We start from the raw sequence: 14,523 nt of genomic DNA, 5'->3' as shown, positions 1-14,523 counted from the left end.
TAACTTCATAAGGCATGCCTCCCAGTCCAGGCAACATCCTTGTAAATCTCCTCTGTACCCTCTCAATAGCTTCTACATCTTTCCTATAGTGAGGCGACCAGAACTGCGCACAGTACTCCAAATGAGGCCTGACAAGGGTCTTATAAAGTTGCAGCATTACCTCCCGACTCCTAAACTCAATCCCTCGATTAATGAAGGCCAGTACACCATACGCCTTCTTGACCACCTCCTCCACCTGCGAGGCCGATTTAAGAGTCCTGTGGACCCGGACCCCAAGATCCTTCTGCTCTTCAACACTACTAAGACTCTTGCCCTTGATAGTGTACTCGTTCATCCCGTTGGTTCTGCCAAAATGGACGGCTACACATTTATCTGCGTTGAAGTCCATCTGCCACTTCTCCGCCCAGTCCTGCATCCTATCTATGCCCTGCTGCAACTTTTGCCATCCTTCCAGACCATCCACAACACGACCAACCTTCGTGTCATCAGCGAACTTACTTACCCATCCCTCCAAAGGTTGAACAAACTTGGATTGCTTTCACTGGAGTGTTGGAGGATGAGGGGGAACCTAATAAACGTTTATAAGGTTATGACAGGCTGAGATAGAGTGGAAAGTCTTTTTCCCAGGGTCGAAGGGTCAATTACTGGGGGGCAGAGGTTGAGAATGAGAGGGGAAAAAGTTTAAAAGAGATTTAAGAGGAAACTTTTTCACACAGAGGATGGCACTGTGGCTTTGGGTGACTGTCTTTTTGGTCTGCATGTTCTCCTCATGTTTTGGTTTCCTCCCACAGTCCCAAGAAGTGTAGGCTCGTTGGATTGGCCACACTAACTTTCTGTTAGTGTCGGGGGTTTCAGCAGGATAAATATGTGGGGTTACGGGGATAAGGCCTAGGAGGTCAATGCTGGTTCGATGGGCCAAATGGCTTCCTTCTGCACTGTAGGGATTCTATGATCTATGATTCAGTGAAGAAGGTAGGACAGGAGGGGGATAATCACATCATAGAGAGTTTTGTGATAGGAGAATGAGGGGCGATCTTATAAAAACATATAAGATTATGAAGGGAACAGGTAAGATAGAAGCAGGGAGGTTGTTTCCATTGGTGGGTGAAACTAGAACTAGGGGCATAGCCTCAAAATAAGGGGGAGCAGATTTAGGACTGAGTTGAGGAGGAACTTATTCACCCAAAGGGTGGTGAATCTGTGGAATTCCCTGCCCAGTGAAGCAGTTGAGGCTACCTCACTGAATGTTTTTAAGGCAAGGATAGATAAATTTTTGAACATAAAGAAATTAAGTTGAGCGAGCGGGTAATGAGGCTGAGTCCACTAGAAGATCAGCCATGATCTTATTGAATGGTGAAGCAGGCTCAAAGGGCCAGAAAGCCTCCTCCTGCTCCTATTCTTATGTTTTTATGTTTGATGACCTGCTTGTATCTCGGCTTGGTATGGCTCTTCCATCTTCTCCAATTGGAAAGAAGATACAAAAGTCTGAAATCACATACCAACCGGCTCAAGAACAGCTTCTTCTCTGCTGCCGTCAGACTTTTGAATGGACTTACCTTGCATTAAGTTGATCTTTCATTACACGCTAGCTATGACTGTAGCACTACATTCTGTACTCTCTTTCCTTCTCTATGAGCAGTATGCTTTGTCTGTATAGTGTGAAAGAAACAATACTTTTCACTGTCTGATACATGTGACAATAATAAATCAAACCAAATCAAATCAAATCAAATCAGGCATCTATAAGAGGCCAGTATTAAAGGAGTGAAATATCTCGGAGGATAGTGGGGCTGCAGGATATGACCAAGATAGTGAATGTGATAATAACCTGTTTTTCTGATGTTGGTTGATGGATAATTATTCGCCAGGACACTGGGATTAATTCCCTGATGGTGATTCTGTGCCTTTAAAAAATGTATTCACAACATGTTTCTTCTGAGGGGTATGTTTAAAATTCAGCTCTGTTTTACATGGTGCCAATTTGTCTGGACCAGACAGCTTGTATGCTGAGAATGCAGGTTAATGATTGATTTTATCTAGGGGCATGTTTGTTTTAATCTGAGTTAATGCATTTTTGTTCGTTTTGTTTTTTACCCTGGGGTTTCAGAATGGGGTTTTGATTGGGTTGATTGAGAGAGTCATGTGATTAAGGGAAGGAACTAAACTTACAGGGAAAAGCAAACAGTTACTGCTGGATTCAGAAAGAAGCAACAGGCCTCTCTCTCTCTTTCTCTGTCAGGAGGCTGTTGTTTGGAACTGTCTAAGAGAAATAGGTCTCTCTCTCTCTGTCTCTCTCTCTCTCCAGAGTTGTTCTGGCAGCTTGAGGACAGGCAGCTCAAGTACAAACATGTGTGTTGCTAACTCATTTTGAAGAGGCGTTTAAGTCTATAAGAGGAATGTTGCTCTAATTGGAACTAATAGGGATAGGTTAGCAGTTAAGAATTGCAGCTTGTCATGTTTAATATTTCAATTGGTAAAAGTTAAGCTAATTTATTTGTTATTGTAAAACTGTATTTTTAAAATAAAGTTTGTTTTGATCAATGTTTCCGAGTATGCCAATAGGATCATACCTGGAGTGAAACACCTTATGTTCACGCTAATGCCAATGTTGGGGATTCGTTGGGCTCCATGATACTTTGGGGTTTTTGATCTGTACCTTGCCATCCTGTTCTTATCAAAATTGTTGTGGAAACTGGGAGACAAAGAGAAAAATAGAGTTGAGACAACAACTGGAAAATCCATGATTTTTTTCAAATGACAAAGGGCTGATTGGCCTAACCCTGCTGCTAAATATTACAGTATTATGTTTTACCTGAGAGGGCTGTTAGGATCTCAGTTCACATCTTGTCCAAAAGACATGCAGCTTTCCCTCAGTATTGACCCTCTGAGACTGCAGAACTCCCTTAGCACTGACCTTCTGACAATGTGGCACTCCCTCAGTACTGACCCTCTGACAATGTGGCACTCCCTCAGTACTGACCCTCTGACAGTGTGGCACTCCCTCAGTACTGACCCTCTGACAATGTGGCACTCCCTCAGTACTGACCCTCTGACAGTGTGGCACTCCCTCAGTACTGACCCTCTGACAGTGTGGCACTCCCTCAGTACTGACCCTCTGACAGTGCGGCACTCCCTCAGTACTGACCCTCTGACAGTGCAGCACTCCCTCAGTACTGACCCTCTGACAGTGCAGCACTCTCTCAGTACTGACCCTCTGACAGTGCGGCACTCCCTCAGTACTGACCCTCTGACAGTGCAGCACTTCCACAGCACTGACCCTCTGACAGTGTGGCACTCCCTCAGTACTGACCCTCTGACAGTGTGGCACCCCCTCAGTACTGACCCTCTGACAGTGTGGCACCCCCTCAGTACTGACCCTCTGACAGTGTGGCACCCCCTCAGTACTGAGCCTCTGACAGTGTGGCACCCCCTCAGTACTGACCCTCTGACAGTGCAGCACTCCTATTGTACTGCATTGGAGCCCCAGTTTAGAAATTTGTGGTCAATTCCTGGGATGAGACTTGAACCTATAAGCCTGCTGACTGTGACATGAGAGGGTTTTACCCGTGGGGGAGCAGCGGGCGCTCTGCACTTCATCCTTCATTTCTTGAACCATTTTACAGAGAGTGGGCACTCACCCAGGTTGACTGTTGGGCGTGAAACCAAACAAAAGATTGGCAGTGCAGACTTGCTGTTAATTTCGGTAGGGGTGGGTGGACAGTGTGGGGGGTTGGATTGTTGCAGGGATAGATCAATGGGGGAGGACCTTGTCTTGTTGGGCCTTCAGCCATCCCCAGCCTCAGTGTACTGCCTCCTCCCCCTCTCTGCCTCGCCATCATTATCAGCACCCACGTCTCTGGGCAAGACCAAGCAGAGTATACGGTGGCTGGTATATGAGGCGACACAATGGCACTGTAGCTTGCGCTGCTGCCTCACAGCTCCAGGGACCTGGGTTCGATTCCTGGCTTGGGTCACTGTCTGTGCAGAGTCTGCACGTTCTCCCCGTGTCTGCGTGGGTTTCCTCACACTGTCTGAAAGACGTGCTGGTTAGGGCGCATTGACCATGCTAAATTCTCCCTCAGTGTATCCGAACAGGTGCCAGAGTGTGGCAACTAGGGTATTTTCACAGTAACTTCATTGTAATGTTAATATCAGCCTACTTGTGACACTAATAAATAAACTTCAAAAAATCTTTACTTTAAAAAATAGTTTGTCTTCATGTGACACCGTGATTGTTAACGATACATTAATAAGGATGATCATATTGTGAAAAGCACCAACTTCACTCTGTATAAAATATGCCTTGTGGATTTAATTGGAATAATTTTTACAGTCACTGAGAGTGGTTTAGTTTGAAACCAGTATCAGGCATTTTGGAATGAGTAAAACTGCAGTACAACAGCGCTCTCTACTGGTCAGGTAAAAGAAAGCTGAGGAAAATCCCAGGGCCGAGAAAGGAATAAATTCTCCGGAAAATTCCACCGGCTCAGCTGATGGAATCACTGTGGGAGGTCACATGGACCAAGTGTTATCTCCAAAGACTCTGACCTTCCCCACAATGCAGCCTCTGTCTCAGACAGGGGATGTGCAGGAAAGCCGGTTAAGACCGCAGTGATTTCATTGTGACCTTACTGAGGTGGACAGAACAGACCTGAAGGGCTGAATGGCCTGCTGATGCTTCTCTAGCTTATTATTCATTCACACAGACCAGATTATTAACATGCATCCATCACACTCAGATCTCTGAAGACGGAAAGGCAGGTTGATAGGGTGGTGAAAAAGGCATATGGTAGTACTTTATCAATTGGGGTATAGATTACAGAAGCAGAGAGGTCATGATGCAGTTGTATAGAACTCTGGTGAGACCATAGCTGGAGTACTGTGTGCAGTTCTGATCACCACATTATAGGAAGGATGTGATTGCACTGGAGGGGTTGCGGAGGAGATTCACCAGGATGCTGCCTGAGATGGAGCATTTAAGTTATAAAGAGCGTTTGAATAGGTGTGATGACTTCAGTCAGGCTAATGGGGCTGGCTTGCTGGAGTATGAACGATCTGATGAAATAATGGCACCTCCCTATTTAAAGCAGGTATGTCAGACTCCCAGCCTGCGTCCAGCAATGGCTGCTTGTGTGTGTGTGTGTGTGTGTGTGTGTGTGTGTGTGTGTGTGTGTGTGTGTTAGTGCCCAGTCCCCCATCCTCCCTCCTGCTCCTCCATTCCCCTCTCTCTGACACAGGGGAGAGAGCACCTGGACCCCCATCTACCCCACCTCCCCTCGTTCCCTCTCTGCCCCCCATTAGCTAGGGCAGAGACACCATCCCCTCCCACCTACCATACCCACGTCCCCTCCCCTCTCTACCTCCCTCTCTGCGCCTGACCATTAAAGGGCAGAAAAGCCCCTCAGACAACCCTCCCTACACCACCTCCCCATGGAGAACAAAACAACCGATACCCCCTTGCCGTACATCTGAGCAATCTCGGGGTGGGTGTAGCACCTATTGTTAAAGACCTTGGTGCCAGCGACTCTGTCACCGGTGGCAGGGCCCTCTAGGCCCGCTTACGCAGGTGTGGCAGCGGCCAAGGCCCCTGCTGCTCCCAAGGCCCTGTCACCTTTTACATCGATAACGAAACAACTCAGGGTGAAATGTGACACCCACCCTGACATGACCATCGAGGCGTGCGTTTGCGTAATGGCTGGGGTTGTCGGCCCCTCAGCCATTGTAGCGACCTCGAAGATGTACACCCGGGCCATATTCTTTTTGAAGGCCGAGCGGGCAGTCCACCTCACCCTGGAAAAGAGGCTCAAGGTGGGCCGGACATTCGTGGCGCTGGATCCCCTTGAAGCCACCGCCCATAGATTAGTAATTTCAAACGTCCCGCCCTTCATCCTCACAGAGCTCCTCCTCCCCCATCTCCACCTCCTGGGGGAGGTCAGGTCCGAGGTGGTGCTGATCCTGCTCGGCCTGCGCACGTGTACTCCTTCCGGCACCAGGTGTGTGTCCGCCTGGCCTGGGAGGAGTGCCTGGAAGGAGGCTTTAACATCCCTTTCGAGGGAACTATCTACCGGGCCTAGATCAGGGGCAGGCTTTCGACAGGGTAGAGCACGAGTATTTACTCGGGACTCTGCGGGCATTTGGGTTCGGGATGCATTTTGTCGCCCAGATCCGATTACTGTACTCTGCCGCAGAGTGTCTGATAAAGGTTAATGGGTCGCTGACGGCACCCCTTCACTTTGGTAGAGGAGTACGGCGGGCCTGCCCCTTGTCTGGCTAACTCTATTCTATATGCGTGGAGCACTTCCTGCGTCCCTTGCGGAGGAGGTTGCCGGGTTTGACTCTACGCGGCCCAGATGTAGGGAGTGGTCCTGTCGGCTTACGCCGATGACGTGCTCCTCATGTTCACGGACCCGACTGACCTGCTGAGGAAGCGAGAATGCCAGGCGATGCACTCCGCCGCATCCTCCTCCAGGATCAACTGAGCCAAGTGCTCTGGATTCCTGGTCGGTCCGTGGGAGATGGACCCCCTTCCGGAGGAGCTCAGGCCTTTCACCTGGAGCAGGGCTGACCTCCTCTACCTGGAGGTCCATCTCTGCCCAGTCGAGGAAGCCTGGCCAGAGAACTGGAGGGAGCTGGAGGGCAAAGTCACCACCCGCCAGAGTCAATGGACAGGATTGCTCCGAGTGCTTTCCTACAGGGCAAGAGTTCTCGTCGTAAACCAGCTGGTCGCCTCCATGTTGTGGTACCGGATGGTCACTTTGACCCCTCCCCCTGGCTTTGTCACTCATATTCAGGAAAACCCCATGCAGTTTTCCTCTGGGACAATCAACTGCACTGAGTCTCTGCCGAGGTTCTGCATCTCCCGCTTGAGGAGGGCGGCCAAGGTCTGGTGTTCCTTCGCAATCAGATAGCGACCTTCCGCCTCCAGACCCTGCAGAGATACCTTTATGTCAAGCCTTCTCCACGATGGTGTGCCCTGGTGATGTATTTCTTCCACCAGTTGCATGGCCTTCTTCTCTCCAAGGAGAGCACCTCAGCTGAAGTGAAGAATACTCACTTTTCAATGCGGCAATCACTGCAAGTTGCTATCCATCTTAACATAAGAACATAAGAACATAAGAAATAGGAGCAGGAGTAGGCCATCTAGCCCTGCGAGCCTGCCCCGCCATTCAACAAGATCATGGCTGATCTGTTGTGGCTCAGTTCCACTTTCCCGCCCTCTCCCCATAACCCTTAATCCCCTCTCTTATCAAGAACCCATCAACCAGCTTCTTAAAAATATTTAGCGAGGCAGCCTCCACCACTTCAACGGGCAGAGAATTCCAGAGATTCACCACCCTTTGAGTGAAGAAGTTCCTCCTCAACTCCGTTCTAAACCGCCTCCCCTTTATCTTGAGGCTGTGCCCCCTAGTCCTACTGTCTTTTTTGAGCGGGAAGAGTCTCTCCACCTCTATCCTATCCATCCCATTCATCATCTTATACGTCTCAATGAGATCTCCCCTCATTCTTCTAAACTCTAACGAGTACAAGCCTAGTTTATTCAGCCTCTCCTCATAGCTCAATCCCCTCAACTCCGGTATCAGCCTAGTAAACCTCCTCTGCACTCCCTCCAGGGCCAAAATATCCTTGCGCAGGTGCGGCGCCCAAAACTGCACACAGTACTCCAAGTTAGACTCGCCTTTTCCGCCTTCTTTTTCATCACTTTTTGGAGAGAGAGGATTGTCCAAAATAGCACCAAACATGGAAAACCCAACTGTTACACAGGTGACTTTTCCCTCTGCTGGATTTTGGAACCACCCAAAGATATGTGCCTAATCTCATAATTATGTACGAATGTGTGTCAGGAAATTACTGGTTTGGGTAACTTAAAGCCGGATCTGACACTTTCTATCATGAACAAATTAACAGATCTTTATTTTAAACTGGTGACAACCTTATTAAAATAATTAATAATCTGAATAAAATCCCAATAGAATGCTGTTCAAATATTACAAGACTCCTACATGAATAATGAAATAAGTCATTGCAGAATTCAGTCACTCTCATCTAATATGCAAACAAGCGTCTTTTGGAAGCATGAACACATGAACTTTCTCCGGTGATGCTCTCATCTGGAACACATTCTGAGTTGCTATCTACTGGAAATACAAAAGGTCGTGAATGTAGCCCAATATCACACAAACCGACATCCCATCCATTGACTCTGTCTATACTTTCCGCTGCCTCGGCAAAGCAGCCAGCATAATTAAGGACCCCACACACCCTGGACGTTCTCTCTTCCACCATCTTCAGGCCTGAAAAAGATACAAAAGTCTCAGGTCATGTGCCAACCGACTCAAGAACAGCTTCTTCCCTGCTACCATCAGACTTTTGAATGGACTGACCTTGCATTAAGTTGAGCTTTCTCTGTACCCTAGCTGTGACTGTAACACTACATTCTGCACGCTCTCCTTTCCTTCTCTATGAACATTTTGTCAGTATAATGCGCAAGAAACAATACTTTTCACTGTATGTTAATACATGTAACATAATAAATCAAATCAAATATCTCTCTTCATTTAGATGGTGATTTTATGAAGACATATGAAACTGCAGGATTTACATGAGAGCCTCGTCTTCCCTCCTTCCGATTCAAGAGGTGCAAGCATACTCTAGCTGTTATCTCCCCCTTGTCTATGTTTATATACCTGGAATTACCTCACGGTATTCCTGCTATCTGAGTGGCTCGAGGTTTTCAACAACTCTCACATTTGAATCCTATTCGTTCCATATCTCTGTGTGCTTGCTTTAAACTTATTGGTCCAATTCAAAAGCCTGTTTTGTTATTTTGGAACACTGGCCTCTCTGCAATTTAAAATCCATGCATAAAGACACCTGTTTTTGACAGGGACAATGTTATGTGATTTCTTCTTTTTCCTTAGCATTCCTTTTCACCCTTTACATTTGTCAAACACCACATTTTTAACCTTAGGTGTGCAACTTCACAATCCAACAATGACTTTCTAATGCTGACATGTTTTCCTTCTTCCTTAACTGTGGTTTTCCATCCACTCTGGTTGATAGGGCTTTACACCACGTCCGACCCATCTCCTACACCACTGCTCTCATCCTCTCCTCTCCCTCCCAAAACCAGGATAAGGTCCACTTTGTCTGCTCTGCATTCAAAAGATCATCCTCCACAAAAATCAGCCCTGCCAAAGAGTCTTCCAGTCTTGAAAGGTTGGATCTATTCTCTCTCCACAGATGCTGACAGACCTGCTGAGATTTTCCAGCATTTTCTGTTTTTGTGTCAACAACAGAAATTGATTTGATTTGATTTATTATTGTCACATGTATTAGTACACAGCAAGAAGTATTGTTTCTTGCTTGTTGCGCAGACAAAACATGTCATTCATAGAGAAAGAAAGGAGAGAGAGCAGAATGTAGTGTTACAGTCATAAGGCATAAAACTTAAGAAATAGGAGCAGAATTAGGCCATTCGGCCCATTGAGTCTGCTCCACCATTCGATCATGACTGATATTTTTCTCATCTCCATTCTCCTGCCTTTTCCCCTTAACCCCTGATCCTCCTATTAATGAAGAACCTATCTATTTCTGTCTTAAAGACACTAAATGACCTGGCCTCCACAGCCTTCTGCGGCAAAGGGTTCTACTGATCCACCACGCTCTGGCTGAAGAGATTCTTCCTCATCTCTGTTTTAAAGGATCATCCCTTTAGCCTGAGGTTGTGCCCTCTGGTTCTAGTTTTTCCTACTAGTTGAAACACCTTCTCCACATCCACTCTATCCAGGCCTCGTAGTATCCTATAAGTTTCAATGAGATCGCCCCTCACCCTTCTAAACTCCCATGAGTATAGACCCAGAGTCATTAACCGTTCCTCATACGACAAGCTCTTCATTCCAGGGATCATTCTTGTGAACCCCCTCTGGACCCTTTCCGAGGCCAGCACATCCTTCCTTAGAAATGGGGCCCAATACTCCAAAAGGCGTCTGACCAGAGCCTTATATAGCCTCAGAAGTACATCCCTCCTCTTGTATTCCAACCCTCTCGATATGAATGCTAACATTGTATTTGCTATAGCTAGGTGTAGAGAAAAATCAACTTAATGCAAGATAAGTCCATTCAAAAGTCTGACAGCAGCAGGGAAGAAGCTGTTCTTGAGATGGTTGGTATGTGACCTCAAAGTTTTGTATCTTTTTCCCGACAGAAGAAGGTGAAAGAGAGCTGCCTAGGTTATCGTGACAGAAAAAAGGGTGTGACTTAAAGGGCGGCACGGTAGCACAGTGGTTAGCACTGCTGCTTCACAGCTCCAGGGACCTGGTTTCGATTCCTGGCTCGGGTCACTGTCTGCGTGGAGTTTGCACATTCTCCTCGTGTCTGCGTGGGTTTCCTCCGGGTGCTCCGGTTTCCTCCCACAGTCCAAAGATATGCGGGTTAGGTTGATTGGCCGTGCTAAAATTGCCCCTTAGTGTACTAGGATGCTTAGGTTAGAGGGATTAGTGGGGAAAATATGTAGGGATATGGGGGTAGGGTCTGGGTGGGGTTGTGGTCGGTGCAGACTCGATGGGCCAAAGGGCCTCTTTCCACACTATAGGGTTCTATGATTCAACCAGATGTTTCACAGGGTTGTCTCTAATGTAGATACAAAATACTGCGGATGCTGGAACCCGACGAAGGATCATCCTGACTTGAAACATTGGCTCTATTCTCCCTCCGCCGTAGCTGTCAGACCCGCTGAGATTTTCCAGCAATCTTCTGCTTTTGTCTTCCAAAGTGAAGCTTAAGAAGCTGAAATTTACTGCCTGCGAGTTTTGCTATTGTGCGATATTAAACATTTGCCTTTTTTTTATTGAACTGATCCAACTGAAATGAGGATGTTTGGCTCTTAGAGAAAGAAAAATAAGGAGGGTCACTTTAATCAGCATTTTGGAATTGTGACAAAGGGGATGGGGAAACAGAGAGCATGCTTCCATCCCCATTCTACATCTGTGTTGAATCTTTCGATTGATTGTTTTGTGCGTAAGTGGAACAAAGTGATTTGTTAGGTTGCTGAGCTTTGACTCCATGCTGTAACACTCACCCTGACCTGCAACACATCTTCCCCAGTCACAACGCAGCTCATATGAAAATCGTGCACAAAGTAATCCGATTACATGCAAACTTACCGAGATTGACAGATCCAAACCATCCCAACTCCTCAGGAATACGCCACACTGAAGAACGCATGCGAAACCCAAAGAAAAAGCCCATCTCCATATCATCCCAAACTCATGCTGCTACTTGACAACACCACATTAAATATTATACAGATAAATTGAATTGTGATGAATTCTTTTATAGAGACATAGGAGGAGGAGGAGACCATTCAGCCCCACAAGCTTGCTCCACCATTCAATAAGATCATGGCTGATCTTTTGAGCTTAGGTTTAGGTTTATTTATTACTGTCACAAGTAAGGCTTACTGCAATGAAGTTACTGTGAAAATCCTTGTTGGGTCCATTTGTTCCTCAGAATAGACAGAGACAGCACTGATAGGTTGAATTTATTCTATTGAGCAGAATTTAAAATTAACACATTACAGAGAGTGAAAAAGCTGGGGTAGAGAGAGAGAGAGATAATGGTAAAAATCAGTATCGAAACAGACTTGACCCAAACCTAACTGATCATATAGGACTAAAACCTAAAAGATATATGATTCAGTATCTGCAATATGGAATTGTTTGGTACGCCCTGTCTCTAGCTTTCAGAACAATTTGCAGCTGTGGTGATACAAAGTTTTGTTTTGGCTTATGAGAAAATCATTGCTTGCGTTGTATTCTCAAAGAATGCAGTCAATTTCTCAAGCTAATCCTACTATGCCTGCTGAGTTTTAAAATGCGGACAAGTTAACTTTAAAAGTTTAGCATTTAAATGTAATTGCATTGGTAGAAATATCTTAGAAGTGTTTGAGTAAGTGAATCAAGCCATACACAGGATCCACAACTATCCCCTCGTCGTCACACTCCAGTGCCCTGTTCAGGTACACTGAGGGAGAATTTAGCACAGCCAATGCACCTAACCAGCATGTCTTTCGGACTGTGGGAGGGAACTAGAGCACCCGGAGGAAATCCACGTAGTCATGGAGAGAATATGCAAACTCCATACACCTGGCACTGTGAGGCAGCAGTTCTAACTATTGTGCCACTGCGCTGCCAAAACAGGGAGAATGTGTAGACCCAGTACAGAAAAGGACAAAAGCCAGGAATCAAACCCAAGTCCCTGGTGCTATGAAGCAGCAATGGCTAGCACTGCTGCTTCACAGCTCCAGGGACCTGGTTTTGATTCCCAGCTCGGGTCACTGTCTGTCACTGTGCATATTGGCACTAATTGAAAATCCAAGGCATGGAAGGTTAGAATTCCAAGACCTATCCAATGGGAGAAGGAACGGCAGGTGGAACTTTCACACCACAGCAATAATAATGGGGGCTCTTTCACTCGGTACAAGTGTGTGGGTTTGAAATAGGCTTTTTAGGCCTCATAATCTTTCTTGTTCTAATAATTGTAAATCACTTTGGACAAAGAAACTCCCAGTTTTAGTTTATGCAGCATCAGAAAATGGGAGGAGAGATTGCGTGCTGCTCACACAATTCCAAACGCGAGTTCACTAGAGAAAAAAGATCGGAACCTGCCTTCACCAGCTGTCTCTTTATCACTTGATAAAAGACAATCTGTTTATTGCCTTCTGTTGCACATTGTTAATGAAGATTTTTCAAGAACAACCTACAATCGCAGCAAAATATTACTTTATTTTGCATTTACAATGGCCATTGGGAGTGGTCAGAAGGATCTGCTCCCAGTTATCCTGTTTCAGCTATCTTTTATACAGATCTTATGAGCATATTCAATCTTGTGTAGATCTAATGATATCAGCCATTTTTTATACTGATCTAATCAGATGAGCATATTTAATTCTGTACAGATCTAATCACATTCCTCAATACAATGGATTTCCTACCTTGTTTACACAATAGGTCTTTACCAGAATACAATTACACCCATACATAAATTACTTATGTTGTTGCAGCTTTATCTTCCAGAGCATTCCATTCTTTGTATACCTCAATTTTATTCAAGTCATGCTATACTCTCCAACCCCTGTCAAGCCATGCTAACCCATATTTTCTGAGTTAGCCTTTTATTTATATTCAACTTTCTCAACTTCCTTAACTTGAACTGGCTACCCTCAAAATTTTACACCCAGCTTTAGTCTAACTTGCTTTTTGATCTCTAATGGAGATGTTGGTAAGACAACAAAGGAAGCTCCTGATTATAATTGTGGCTAATTTCAGCTCAGTTTTTCCACTTTCATAATAGCTGCAGTCATTCCCAGCCTCTGTGTATGGCACAGTGGCACAATGGTTAGCATTGCAGCCTCACAGAGCCAGGAACCCGGGTTCAATTCCAGGCTTGGGTGACTGTGTGGAGTTTGTACATTCTCCCTGTGTCTGCGTGGGTTTCCTCCACGTGCTCCGGTTTCCTCCTACACTCCAAGGATGTGTAGGTTAGGTGAATTGACCATGCTAAATTGTCTCTTAGTGTCCCAAGATGTGTAGGTTAGAGGAATATGTGGGGTAAATATGTGGAGTTACGAGCCTGGGTAAGATGCTCTGTCAGAGAGTTGGTGCAGACACGATGGATTGCAATGGTTTCCTTCTGCAATCCAGATAGACACAATGTCCAGCTCCCTACAGCTTGCCACATTTTGCAATCAGAGAGATGAGAGGAGCATCTGCCTCAGTGCGGTCTCCATGATCTGAAATGATTGGATCCCTGCCTGTGTAATCAAGCATCTTGTGTCTGGGCCGTCTCGAAGTGGGAGCACACAGTGATCAATGACACGTCTCCATGCCCCATGGTCACCAGTGGGGATGGGGTGCATGTTCACTCCTGGAAATTAGCTTTTGATTTAATCAGTGATGTATCCTTTGATGTTTTGTTTTAGTTACAGGATCCAGCCAGGGCCTGTCACCCCTTCCTGTTCCTGTTTAATTAATGATCTTTTTGGTTTATGAAAAGGCTACTGAGCACAATATCAGGTACTAAACATCTTCTGCCTACAAATAACGAATGTTCAAAGCCCATTTGCGAATACCACTTAGATTACTCCTTTGGTGTCTAGTCTGATGTAACTATAACAATTCAAACACTTAATTCCAAATATTCACCCTGAGGAAATTAATTTATTTTTCATTTTGGTTTATGCGCTTGCTAAACTGCAGATTAAGGGGAGTAAATGCTGTGGTTTATTATTAAAACATTCTGGGGTGGGTGGGGGGAGGGGGAGGGCGGGGGGGGTAGGGGAAACGGGGTGCAGATTCGCACCAAGACTTATTCCACAGACTTTTCACAATGGAGGACTGGTTCAAACGTAAAAGCCCCCACCCCCACTTCCCACAGATCCCGGTTGGGGAAAGGATGGGGACTCTCTCCTTGAGCGAAAGAGGAATCAGCAGCCCTAAAAAGCCCATTGGCTTGGTGAAGTTTTCA

This window comes from Carcharhinus amblyrhynchos, chromosome 11 (genome assembly GCF_965287045.1).
Source record: "Carcharhinus amblyrhynchos chromosome 11, sCarAmb.v2.hapA, whole genome shotgun sequence".
Classification (NCBI taxonomy): Eukaryota; Metazoa; Chordata; class Chondrichthyes; order Carcharhiniformes; family Carcharhinidae; genus Carcharhinus; species Carcharhinus amblyrhynchos.
Note: the sequence above shows the minus strand (reverse complement) of the source record.